This window comes from Trichechus manatus, unplaced genomic scaffold (genome assembly GCF_000243295.1).
Source record: "Trichechus manatus latirostris isolate Lorelei unplaced genomic scaffold, TriManLat1.0 scaffold00021, whole genome shotgun sequence".
NCBI classification, from domain to species: Eukaryota; Metazoa; Chordata; class Mammalia; order Sirenia; family Trichechidae; genus Trichechus; species Trichechus manatus.
The window spans coordinates 15,492,531-15,505,760 of record NW_004443957.1 but is presented as its reverse complement, the minus strand read 5'-3'; the positions used below and the strand labels follow the sequence as shown (position 1 = coordinate 15,505,760).

Sequence of the window (13,230 nt, the reverse complement as noted above, 5' to 3'; positions counted from 1 at the left end):
TTTTTGAAGTCATACCATCAGCCAAGGCCCTTGTACTAAGTACTTTACTCAGGTAATTCATTTAATCCTCACAACAACCCTGTGAGCAAGAGACCTGCAGGTGAGGGAATGGGCATTCATTTAATTCTTAAAATAATCCTCTGAGGTAGATAATATTTTAGTCCTCTACTACCGGTGGTGCAGCGGTTAAAGTGCTCCGCTGCCAACCAAAAGGTCGGTGGTTCAAACTCACCAGCCACTCTGCAAGAAAGATGTGGCAGTCTGCTTCTGCAAAGATTTATAGCTTGGAAACCCTACAGGGCAGTTTTACTTTGTCCTATAGGGCCGCTATGAGTAAGAACTGCCTCGATGGCAATGGGTTTTTTGATTTACTACTGGTGAGGAAACTGAGGCCCAGAGAAGTAGTGAAAATCACCCAGGTTCACAGAGCTAACAAGGGGTAAATCTGGGATTTGAACCCAGGCAGTCTAACTCCGGTGCTTATGCTCTCAGTCACTATTCTATACCTCCTCTACTTGCTTAATAATTACTAAAGTGTCACGTATACAACCTATAACTGGTGACAGTTAGTTAACACCTAGCCAGAAAATAAGGAGCCCTGGTGGCACAGTGGTTAAGCACTCAGCAAAGGCTGGCGGTTTCAACCCGCCAGCCGCTCCGTGGGATAAAGATGTGGCAGTCTGCTTCCATAAAGATTTACAGCTTTGGAAACCATAGAGGGCAGTTCTGCTCTGTCCTATAGGGTCGCTATGAGTCAGCATCGACTCCACTGCAATGGGTCTGTTTTTTTTTGGTTTACCCAGAAAATACGTATTAAGACTTTTTCTAGGACGTTGGGTCAAATTCCTCTCTATAGATTTAAAGTTCCCCTGACACTCATATAGTTAATGATATTTTTCTCTTTTTGGAAAATAAATAGCAGTAACTAGTTAGTAATTAATAATTATTGTTCTCAAGATCTGTGTGTACATTTCAATTCCACAATATTGCAGTAAATGGGACACGTAATGCTTACATGTTCTTGTGAAAAAAAATCTCTGTCCCAACTTGCGCCAACTTTCTGTTTAATGGTACAATGAAAAAGCAGAGAAGGACAGAACTCCAAATGATGTAGTAGAGTTGTGACTGGACCCCTCCACAGTCAATCATTTTGGTCCCAAGAAAGAAGTTCTACTACCCTTCCTCTTTGAAGCAGACACTGTGGACAACACTTCCTATGTCTGCATGAATCTCTCCCAAAAGTAAATGTGAGACATCCAGTCAGCTTGTATATATGAAAGAGAGAGAAAGAGAGAAAGAAATTGATTTTCACAAGCTGAAGCTAAAACCATCGTGACATTGTAAAATTTGTTCAGATCTCTCGTGTGACTGATTACAGCCCTGAAGGACACTGCCTGGAATGGCAATTGGTTTCAGGGAAGCGTCGTTAGTGATTGATCAAACACCTTAAATCCACGGGACTTCCTGCCTTTTTGTGTCTTACACATATTTCTGTTAAGGGTGAAGCTTGAAGTTAGAAACAGTGCTGGTCCCACGTTAAAACCAAAAACCAAACCTGTTGCCGTTGAGTCAATTCCAACTCATAGCGACCCTATAGGACAGAGAAGAACTGCCCCATAGAGTTTCCAAGAAGCGCCTGGTGGATTCAAACTGCCGACCCTTTGGTTAGCAGCTGTAGCTCTTAACCTCTAAGCCTCCAGGGTTTCTGGTCCCATGTTAGGATGCTTTAAATTCAGAACGTTTCAAGCAGCATAGGTAAGTAATTCTTTTTCTTTTAAATAAAACTAATATTTTAAAGCGTAAATTTTTACAGGTACGTTACATAAAACTGATGGGTAAAAATTGCATGTGATGTATTTTAAAATTTGCATGCTTCATTCAAAAAGCACACAAAGATATTTCAAATAGATATGATCATACCCAAATATATGTCAAATATGATATATTCAAAGCATACCAAAAAATGTATTCCAATTTCAGTCAACCATCACCTCATTTTAGTTTACAAAACATTTATTATTTTCCCTCTCCTATTGACAAGAAATAAACTTATTTAACCCTACAGTGAAAAATGATGAAAATTGCATTTGTCAACTTAAATATGTGCAAGGGAACACATATTTTTAAAAATCTTATTTGATATGCACAAGCTACAAAGATTGAAGATCGCTGGGCTACAGAATAAAGTTCAGACTCCTTAGTATGATTTTCAAAACCTTTTATAATCTAATCCCTCCAGCTGCCTTTCCAGTTTCAACCCCTGCCATATCTTCATGTCAGTTGCTTAAGAATCCTAAGCAGTATAAATAAATTAAAAAATATATATTCAGACACATAGAATAACTGCAGAACAACAAAGTGTAAGTGAAGATCTCAAAAGTAGATGAAGAGAACAAAACATATTATCTTCAAAGGAATGAAAATTAGACTTAACAACAGCAACAGTGGACGTCAGAAGGTGGTGAAATAATATCTTCAACGACCTGAAAGAAAATAATCATCAACCTAAAATTGTATAGCTAGCAAAAATATCTTTTAAGAACTGAGACATTTTGCCAATTTACTGACATAAATTCTACAGAATATATTTCAAGTAGAATGGAAGCTCTGCAAAGCAAGAAGAGACGAAGAACCAAAAAGTGGTTAATTGTATGGGTAAACTTAAACAAGCCTAAACTATAAAAACAATAATGATACTTTGTAGGTTAAAAATCAACATGGAAAGAAAGCACCTCTACAACAGCATATAAGTAGCCTGGTGGCATAATGGTTAAAGCACTTGGCTGCTAACTGAAAGGTTGGAGATTCAAATCTACCAGCCACTCTTCGAGAGAAAGATGTGGCAGGCTGCTTCCATAAAGATTACTGCCTTGGAAACCCTATGGGGCAGTTCTGCTCTGTCCTATAAGGTAGCTATGAGTTGGAATCGACTCGATGGCAATGGATTTGGTTTTGGTTTATACATCAAAAACGTGCTGCTGTCACAGTCAATACATACTCACAGCAACCCTGCAGGACAGAGTAGAACTGCTCCATAGGGTTTCCAAGGAGCAACTGGTGGATTCGAACTGCCAGCCTCTTGGTTAGCAGCCAGACGCTTAACCATGGACACCATATAGGCGAATATATTTATATCTCAGAGTAGGAAAGATTTCGTAAACAAGATTTAAAAAATACAAACCAAAAAGGAAAATATTAATATATTTAATTAACTACATTAAAAAAAAAACTGGTCATTAAAAGACAATTTACAAACTTGGAGAAGATATTTGTAAGACATAACCCGCTGCCATCGAGTTGATTCTGACTTATAACGACACTGTAGGGCAAAGTAGAACTGCCCCATAGAGTTTCCAAGGCTGTAATCTTTACAGAAGCGGCAGACTGTCACATCTTTCTCCCTCAAAGCGGCTGGTAGGTTCAAACTGCCAGTCTTTCAGTTAGCAGCTTAACCACTGCACCACCAGGGCTCCTTCTGTAAAATGTAACTGGTAAATCATTTATATGCAGAATATAAAATAACTCCTACAAACATATGGAGCCCTGGTGGCGCAGTGGTTAAGAGCTTGGCTGCTAACCAAAAGGTTGGCAGTTTGAATCCACCAGCTGTTCCTTGGAAACCCCATGGGGCAGTTCTACTCTGCCATATAGGGTTGCTAGGAGTTGGAATCGACTCCACAGCAACAGGTTTGGTTTTTTTCTTTTTAACCAAAGCATATGGTTCAGTGGTAGAATTCTTGCCTTCCAAGTGGGAGACACAGGTTTGATTCCCAGCCCATGAACCTCATGCACAGTCACCACCCATGTGCAGTGGAAGCTTGCGTGTTGCTATGATGCTAAACAGGTTTCAGCACAGCTTCCAGACTAAGATGGACTAGGAAGAAAGACCTGGCAATCTACTTCTGAAAATCAGCCAATGAAAACCCTATGGATTACAATGGTCCATCTGAAACTGATAATTGGGATGGTGCTGGACCAGGCGGTGTTTAATTCCCTTTTGCACGGGATTGCCGTAAGTTGAGGGTTGACGCACGGCAGCTAACAAGGCAACTAACAACAACAACAACAGAAACAAAGCAAATAAGACACACACAGCTCAATAGAAAAATGGAAAACTCTAGAATAGGCACTTCACAGAAGAAACCTGAATGCTCAATAAACATATGAAAAATGTTCAACCTTATTAGTAATGGAGAAAATACAAACTAAGATCACAATGTGATACCACTACACAACCAGTTTAGCTAAAACTAAAAAATTTGACTATATCAAATGTCGTCAAGGATGTTGAGCAATAGGAAGGAACTCTTGTATTCCGCTGATAGAAACGTAAGCTGGTATAGTCATTTTGGAAAACCATTGGTGTTATCTCATAAAGTTGAAGAGGCACATAGCTTATTATGCAGCAATTTGATATGGTGAAAAACATGTGAAATTGTTCACTACAGATTAGTAAGTACGCAAAAGTAAGCCCATGGTTACGTTGCTTACTGGGTCATCTGTCGCTGTCAGGGACTGTAAACTTGAAAAGAGGCTTTGATTCTGTAGGAAGGTGCCGTTGGGTTGGGAGAGAGACAGATGCCAGCCATACCTAGAAGCAGAATCTTTGATGTAGTGAAAAAATGTGAAATTGTTCACTACAGATGATGTGGTAAGCAAGGTAAGCACTGTGCTTACCTTGCCTATTGGATAATCCACTCCTGGATATCATGCTTGGTAAAGTAGAGGGCCAACGAAAATGAGGGAAACCCTCGATGAGATGGATTGACACAATAGCCACAACGATGGACTCAGACATGCCAGCGATTATGAAGATGGCGCAGGAGCAGGCAACGTTTCATTCTGTTACGCATAAGGTCGCCATGAGTCAGAGCCAACTCAGTGGCATCCAACAACAACGACTTAAACTCATTTATATAAAGTTCAAACACATGTACAAGTAAACAATACAGTGGTGAGGGGTAACAAACATATGTGATAAGACCATAAAATAAAGCAAAGGAATGTTATTTACAAAATTCAGGATAGTGGCCACCTCTGAGGCAAAGGAAAGAAGACTGTATATGGAGTGTTTACAGGGTTCACTGGTTTGTTTTCTTAAACTTGAAGATTGGATACTTGAGTGCTCCCTGCATTGTTATTCTGTATATATACCTTCTGCAGAGTTACTCTTCTCCTGAATCTACTCAGTATTTAATAAAGATTTTTTTCAAGTGTTAAAAAAATCCCAAATGTAATCAGGATTACCTCAGGGAGGCACTACTGGAATGCCCTTGTACCTACCAAAGCCTAACCTAACTGACTGTGGTGTGCTTGGCAAAAAGAAGACCTTGGAAAGGGAACAATCTGCTTAGCCTCTCTAAAAGGAAAGCGGAGGGCAAGAATTTGGTGGTGCTTATCCATCCAATTTCCACCCCCACACTTACACACTTTTTTCTATTTTACTCTCACAGTACCAGTTGCTGTCGAGTCAATTCCAACTCATGGTGACCCCACGTATCAAAGTAGAACTGTGCTCCATACAGTTTTCAATAGCTGATTTTTCAGAAGTAGATTGCCCAGCCTTTCTTCCTAGGTGCCTCTGGGTAGACTTGAACCTCCAAGCTTTTGGTGCATTAACTGTTTGCACTGGGACTCCTACAATCTAACCACATGATACCCTCACCCCTCCTTCGCCACCATATTCAGTTTATATTAATTTGTATTCTCAATATTTTTCACTTCTCCCCATTTTGAGGAAGTGCCAGGCCCCTCCTGCTTCCTTCTCCTGGGGATTTTTTACCAATATTTACCAGGCAGTCTGAAGTCAAAGGCTCCTCTTGAGTTTTGTAAAAATCTCAAGGCCCTTGAAGAGAATATATCAGGTGTCTTGGAAGAAAGGGGAGATCAAGAAGCCTTGCTTCTATTTTTGGAGGGGAGTGGTACAGAAATTCCCCTGGGCTGAGAAAGGAGAAGCACTGCTCAGCAGCAGCTACCCGCCCCCGCACCAGAAGTATCAGCGAAGGACGGCTGTGTGTTGCATCTAAGGAGGCAGGACCCTCAGCACCAGGTTCCTAGTCTCAGCAAAGATTCCTGGACCTGAGCACTGGGTGTGTGGAAGCAGAATGCTGCTGGCTTTTATGGGCTCACAGGCTGGGTCCATGAGAATAGCGGTGGCAACTGTGACAGGCACAAGATGAAGGCCTTTCGCCATTTTTTCGGCACCTGGTAAGTGTCTCTACAACTGAGGCAGCTCTAGCGGATGAAAAGCGTTCCCCAAATGACTGAGATGGAACTAAGTTGGAATCTCCCACCATCCTGGAAGATGAAATATCAGGGTTGGAATTAAGTTGTTGTTGTTAGGTCTTGTCGAGTCGGTCCCAACTCATAGTGACCCGATGTACAACAGTCCTGCGCTATGCTCACAATCGTTGTTATGCTTGAGCCCATTGTTGCAGCCACTGTGTCAATCCATCTTGTTGAGGATCTCCCTCTTTTTCGCTGACCCTCTACTTTACCAAGCATGATGTCCTTCTCCAGGGACATGATAACATGATAACATGTCCAAAGGATGTGAAAGGTACTCTTGCCATCTTTGCTTCTAAGGAGCATACTGGTTGTACTTCTTCCAAGACATGGAATTAAGCAGATACCAAGAAAATAAATTAATACTTGTTACATATCTGCGTTTGTGGACTGAGATTCATACCTGCGCTGTAAGATTCATACCTGCTATATATAGACACTGCAACAATGTGCTGTCTTTATTGGTTTCCATGTTTGCTTCCTCAGACTTGCAAACTAGACTGTGAACTCATTGATGGCAAAGATTTTGTCTTACTCATCTCTGCATCCCCAGCACCTAATATGTAGCTGGGCAAATTGCAGTTGCTCAATCAGGGGTAGATCCAAGTTTTGTGGGGCTAAAGTTTTTTCTTTAGGAAGGCAACATTATAAATACAAAATTAGGTACGAAAGTAGATTTTTATTTTGAATGAGAAAATAAATCACCACAAATGAATTTTTAAAAGCTGACAAAATCCAGAAAAAAACCCCAACACAATATCTTTATTAACTGCTTAAAACCATCTAAATTACTACTTTTCCTACATTTTTTGGCTGAATACTCTTGGATACTTCTATATAACAGTAATTTTGTATTATTATTTTATATAGGAAAATAGAAAGATAATTCAGCCTTCTAGTTTGAGTGATCAAAAAAAATTTTTTTAAATATTGATGATTGGGATGCATAAAATACTCAACTTGTCACACAGGTATACTCATGGTTTATAAGATTGCCTTTTACAAACACATGGATTCTGACAATTCTATTTTGCCCTATTCCTATCAAGAAAGACAAAAATGTATGACATGTTTACAGTTGTATGTACTGCATGATTAAGTATATTCCTGACAGGAGAAAACTTTCATTTTGAATAGACATTAAAGATAACTGAGTTTTCTACTTACAATTTTACTTGTGTCATGCCTGGAAGGAGTTTCCACAGATTAGTTTCCGACTGTAATCTTCAACCTTCTTTCTCTTTGACTCTCCACATGCTTTTGATGCTAGAGAACATGTTCATACTGTAATATGACTTCTGGCCCGGCACCTTTGTGTCTCAGTGCCTGGCAGGACGGCACAGAGGGCAGCAGAAGCCATTCTGGCACAGAGAAGCCAGCAATGAATTAACAATTTACTGAAGTGATTACCAAAAAAACCCAAACCTGTTGCTATCAAGTCAATTCTGACTTGTAGCAACCCTATAGGACAGAGTAGAACTGCCCCATAGGACTTCCCAGTGGTTAAGAGTTTGGCTGCTAACCAGAAAGGTCAGCAGTTCAAATCCTCCAGCCGCTCCTTGGAAAGCCTATGGGGCAGTTCTACTCTGTCCTATAGGGTTGCTATGAGTCGGAATCGACTCAACGGCAACGGGTTTGGTTTGGTTTTGGTTTAATCTTTGCAGAAGCAGACTGCCACATCTTTCTCCTGTGGAGTAGCTGGTGGGTTCAAATCATCCACCTTTTGGTTATCAGCTGAGCGCTTAACCACTGCGCCACCAGGGCTCCTTACAGAAGTGATTGTGAGCCATTAAATCCAAACAAAGTGTATCCACAACTCAACTCCTTTTCTGTTCACAAAAATGCCTGTGACCACTCCAACGCCACCCTGCTCAAGGGTAAGTGTGACTGAGGGGAAGTAGAAGTGCAAAGAGACAGCAGTCTTAACTGATTGCATTTCCAATACAGCCGACTCTTGTTATTTGTAGTAGTTATGTTCTGTAAAGCTGCTGTGAACCCTGAATTTTCAAATACTGAGCCATTGCTCCTAGGGCAAATAGTTTAGGGTTAGACTACTACAAGCCTCTGATCACAACCCTTATATAACCTTGTTTTATGTGCATTTCTGTTTAAACACCAAAAAACAGTGGCCATGGAGTCAATTCTGACTCAGGGTGAACCCATGTATGTCAGAGCAGAACTGTGCCCCATGGTATTTCCAATGGCTGGTTTTTCAGAAACAGATTGCCAGCCCCTGAAATCCCAACCTTTCCGTTAGCAAAGTACATTAACCATTTGTACTACCCAAGGACTCTTGTGTTTAAATACATGTTATTTAATATATATTTCTCAGTAATAATTAATTACACGCGGTATTTTTTATAATAAAACACTAACCGAGAAGGGTTTAACATCTTCCTGTCCCTGGGTAATATGACCATCAGTTTCTTTGGCTTTTAGCCTCACAATGCTGTCTACTACCCTTTTTTTTTCGAATTGGTTCTTTTGGATCCACAAATCTAGCTGCTCTTCCATGTTTTCCATAGCTTCATATTGCACTATTGATGTTCCTTTAGCACTTTGCAGAGCAAACTGACAAATAGGCGAATTTCCTCTTCTTTTTCCTGGGTCTACCACATTGTTGATTCATAAACGTGGAACTCACAGCCAACAGCACTATAACTCATGCCTCGACTAAGCTTGTCTGACACACATATTTTCTGCATAAGGCACATCACAGGCTTTTTGCACTTAGAAACTCTAGACAGCACTTCAACATTACACTTGGGGGCCATTTTAAACAGCACAATCACTAGCAAAAAGCACAAAAATGAAAAAAAAAACCCCAAAACAAAAAACCCCCAAACCCAAAACCAAAAGCCCCGGCACTACATAGACCGTGAAAAGGACTCTTGTTTACAGTACGAGAACTGAAACAAGAAGGGAGAACATCACCTTGCTGGCCCTCAGCTGGGAACACGTGCATAAGGTGATTAAGTTTTTGACTGCTCTGCACACGCCCATAAATGATCGCAAAAGAGTGAGTATTGATTTTTGGGTTAGAAATAAATTTTAGCAAGTAGGCAAATTTACAAATATACAATCCACAAATAATGAGGATCAACTGTATCTTACTTTAGAAAGTTTTACAAAAATGTATGAATATGTGAACTTATTATGTTCTCACTGTCTTAAAAGGGGCCCTTGCAAGTGAGGGGCCTTGAAACTTAAACTTTAATAGCCTCACAGTAAATCAGCTGGTGGCCTTGATAAATGTTTGCTGAATGAATAAATGAACCAAATGTGAGAGACAGTTGTATTCTGGCAATGTGTCTGGTGGAATAGGAATTGTTCATCTTATCCTACCTATCAGGGCCTGAATGAGATAGATATCTTTTACTAATTGCGTGCTCATCAACTTGTCTGATACAAATTTTTCCCCCAGGGATCTTGATACAGGAGAGGTGGTGCCTAGACAGCAGACCTGTGTAAATTTCCCATTGCAAATCTATAAGCAGTTGATCTTGTTTGAGTATGTCTCCTGGGAGATTGATTTGTGTAGTTGAGTCCTGAGGGCCTGACACCTACAAATGCAGTGACAAAACTGAATTTCAGAATTTACCAAGCTGAAGCGTGTACACAGAAATGTGGCACCCCAAGTTACTGCCACCCACAAAGGCTTGACATAGCAGCCAGCTTGGCCTTTCCCAGTGAGAAGCATCTAACTCATCAAGCTTACCCCAAACTGCAACTCTGACAACTCAAAATGTCATTCTTCTTGGCTGAGAATTATAGATTAACTGAATTTCAATGAGGTGAGGTTAAAAAAGGGCGAGGACATAGCCCTTTTTCCATTACCTTTCTATACTTTTAATGTTGTTTCCATAATCACTTAAAATTATAAAAATATTACTTGACAGTATATGAGGTTATAAAAGAATTATTTGCAGCTATGGTACAACCCCCTAGGACAAAAGGCAGTAAAGAACAAAAACCCCTTAGCAGTTGCTCTAAAAATGCCCAGGGACACATCAGCTGTGACTTCAAGACTCTAGTCAGATTCTTCACTCCTTCAAGTTTCCAGTGCTTCTCGAGAAGAGAAAAGAAATGAAATTAGAATCACCACTCAACAGCTGACTGTTGGGAGATATCCCATTTTCTTATTGAGTTTTTAAGGCCAAAGCTCAGAGATCATAGAAGTACGGTATCCTCATTTTACAGATAGGAAACCCAGTACCAAGGGTTCTTCCTACAAGGTTGCATAGCTAGTGATGATGTGTGGACTCTGGAATGGGTTTATGAGATTATTTTTAGGTTTAAGAAATTCAGAATCTGGTGTCAAGGAGGCTGTAAAGGAAGATAGACAGTGAGCCAGACCTGCATCCCAGATTGCTTGTAATAGGGACTCAGATTTCCACCACTCAGCCAAATTAACAGCTGGTAACAGTTGGAGGCAACTGTTAGTTCTTAGAATTTTGAGCTCCCAAAAATCTTGCAATTAATAATATTAGGGAATGGTTGCTCCTCCTGGTCCCATCCATCATTCATTGAAACATGACTGGGACAACCAGCTGTCACACGCAAACTGCTAGAGCAGAAGTTGGAGTTGGAAAGGGCATGAAACCAGTATCATCCTGCAGCAAGTTGACATTTGGAAGAAAGTCCCCAGGGGAGTTGACCCTGTCTTTGGTTGATCCCTGTCTTAAGAAGGGATAGGGAAGAAAGAGGAGAAAGCATGGCAAAACAAGATAAAAATGTCCCAAATACATTTCTCCAGGGAAAAACGTGACAGTAAAAGAAAATGATAATAGAATATCTCTGGAAGGACAAATAAGGATAATTTGCCTCCCGGGAGGGGAAGCGAGTGTTGAGGGTTTAGGCGTGGGAGAGACATTTCACTGTATAACCTTTTGTACGTTTAGGCTTTTGAATCGTGTGAATTTTTAATCTATTTTTTAAAAAACATTATATTTAAAAAATGAATAAATAAGGAAATCTTCCTTAAGATTATGGCGATTTAGAAACAACTCTTGGGATCAAGGCTCTGATCAGCTCAGTAGAATCCAGCCCTAACCTGGGCCTCCCGCAAGGATCCCAGGCCAGTGTGCAGAGAGTGCGCCACCTTGAAGATGACTCTGGAGCAGCTGGCTTGACAGGAGCACTGCTTTCTAACATAGGGCCAAAGAACGTTCCTCATTCTTTTCTAGTATTTCTTGCTGTAACTACTGAATGCCTTTCTGAAACTAAATATTTCCTTTTTCGGAGAAGGATTAAGTATAGGCAGAATCCTATTTTAACAGCTGTCATCTTGCTGTCCAGTTTAATATTACAAAGTTCCCGTCCTGGCCAACAGCCCATACTAACATGGTTTTGCTCACATTGGTAGGTGTGTATTGAGGCAACAGTAATGGATTTTTAAAACATATAAAAATATTTATATATTTATACATGCATACGTAGGAGCCCTGGTGGCACAAATGATTAAGTGCTTAGCTGCTAACCAAAAGGTTGGTAGTTCTAACTCACCCAGCGTCTCCGTGGAAGAAAGATGGGGTGATCTGCACCTGTAAAGATTATAGCCTAGAAAACTATGGGGCAGTTCTACTCTGTTACATGGGGTCGCTATGAGTCGAAATTGACTCGATGGCACACAATAACAGCACAAATATATACACATATACAATATTTATGCCCCTATCCCCACCCCACGTCTGTCAGTTTGTCATACTGTGGGGGCTTGCACGTTGCTGTGATGCTGGAAGCTATGCTACTGGTATTCAAATACCAGCAGGGTCACCCACGACGGACAGGTTTCAGCTGAGCTTCCACACTAAGACACCCTAGGAAGAAGGACCCAGTGGTCTACTTCTGAAAAGAAATTAGCCAGTGAAAACCTTATGAATAGCAGCAGAACATTGTCTGATATAGTGTCGGAAGATGAGCCCCTCAGGTTGGAAGGCACTCAGAATACTCCACTGGGGAAGAATTGCCTCCTTAAAGTAGAATTGACCTTAATGATGTGGATGGAGTCAAGCTTTCGGGACCTTCATTTGCTGATGTGGCATGACTCAAAATAAGAAACAGCTGCAAACATCCGTTAATAGGCAGAACCAGTCCCTGGAGAAGGACATAATGCTTGGTAAAGTAGAGAGCGAGCGAAAAAGAGGAAGACCCTCAACGAGATGAACTGACGCAGTGGCTGCAACAATAGGCTCAAGCATAACGATTGTGAGGATGGTGCAGGATCAGGCAGTGTTTTCATTCTTTTGTACATAGGGTCGCTATGAGTCAGAACTGACTCGATGGCACCTAACAACAACAACAACAACAGTATTTACATAATATTATATATTATTAGTGGAGCCCTGATGGTGTAGTGGTTAAGAGTTCAGCTGCTAACCAACAGGTTGGCAGTTCGAATCCACCAGCTGCTCCTTGGAAACCCTATGGGGCACCTCTACTCTGTCCTATAGGGTCGCTATGAGTCGGAATTGACTCCAACAGCAACGGGTTTGGTTTTTTTAAAATATATTTTATTATGGAATTGCTAGGTGGTTCAAATGGTTAATGTGCTTGATTTGGCTGCTAACCAAAAGGTTGGAGGTTCAAGTCTACTCAGGTGCCTCAGAAGAAAGGCCTGGTGATCTACTTCTGCAAAATCAGCCATTGAAAACCCTATGGAGCACAGTCCTACTCTGACACATATGGGGTCACCAAGAGTCAGAATAGACTCAACGGTAACTAATTTTTATATATTATTATATATACCAGTCAAGAAATCAAATGACATATTGCATTGGGCAAATCTGCTGCAAAAGACCCCTTTAAAGTGTTTAGAAAGCAAAGATGTTACTTTGAAGACTAAGGTGCACCTGACCCAAGCCATGGTATTTCCAGTCGTCTCATATGCGTGTGAAAGCTGGACAATGAATAAGGAAGCTCAAAGAAGAATTGATGCCTTTGAAT

At 40.7% G+C, this 13,230-nt stretch overlaps 1 long non-coding RNA gene across 1 annotated transcript in view; it reads left to right on the top strand.

Annotated features, from left to right (window-relative positions):
* The first annotated feature begins 9,160 nt into the window (after window positions 1–9,160).
* Window positions 9,161–13,230, top strand: part of LOC111819917 (uncharacterized) — a 75,494-nt gene continuing 71,424 nt past the window's right edge. The window contains exon 1 of the long non-coding RNA XR_002823488.1: window positions 9,161–9,304. This is a non-coding gene — a long non-coding RNA (uncharacterized LOC111819917). The remainder of the gene's footprint in view (window positions 9,305–13,230) is intronic.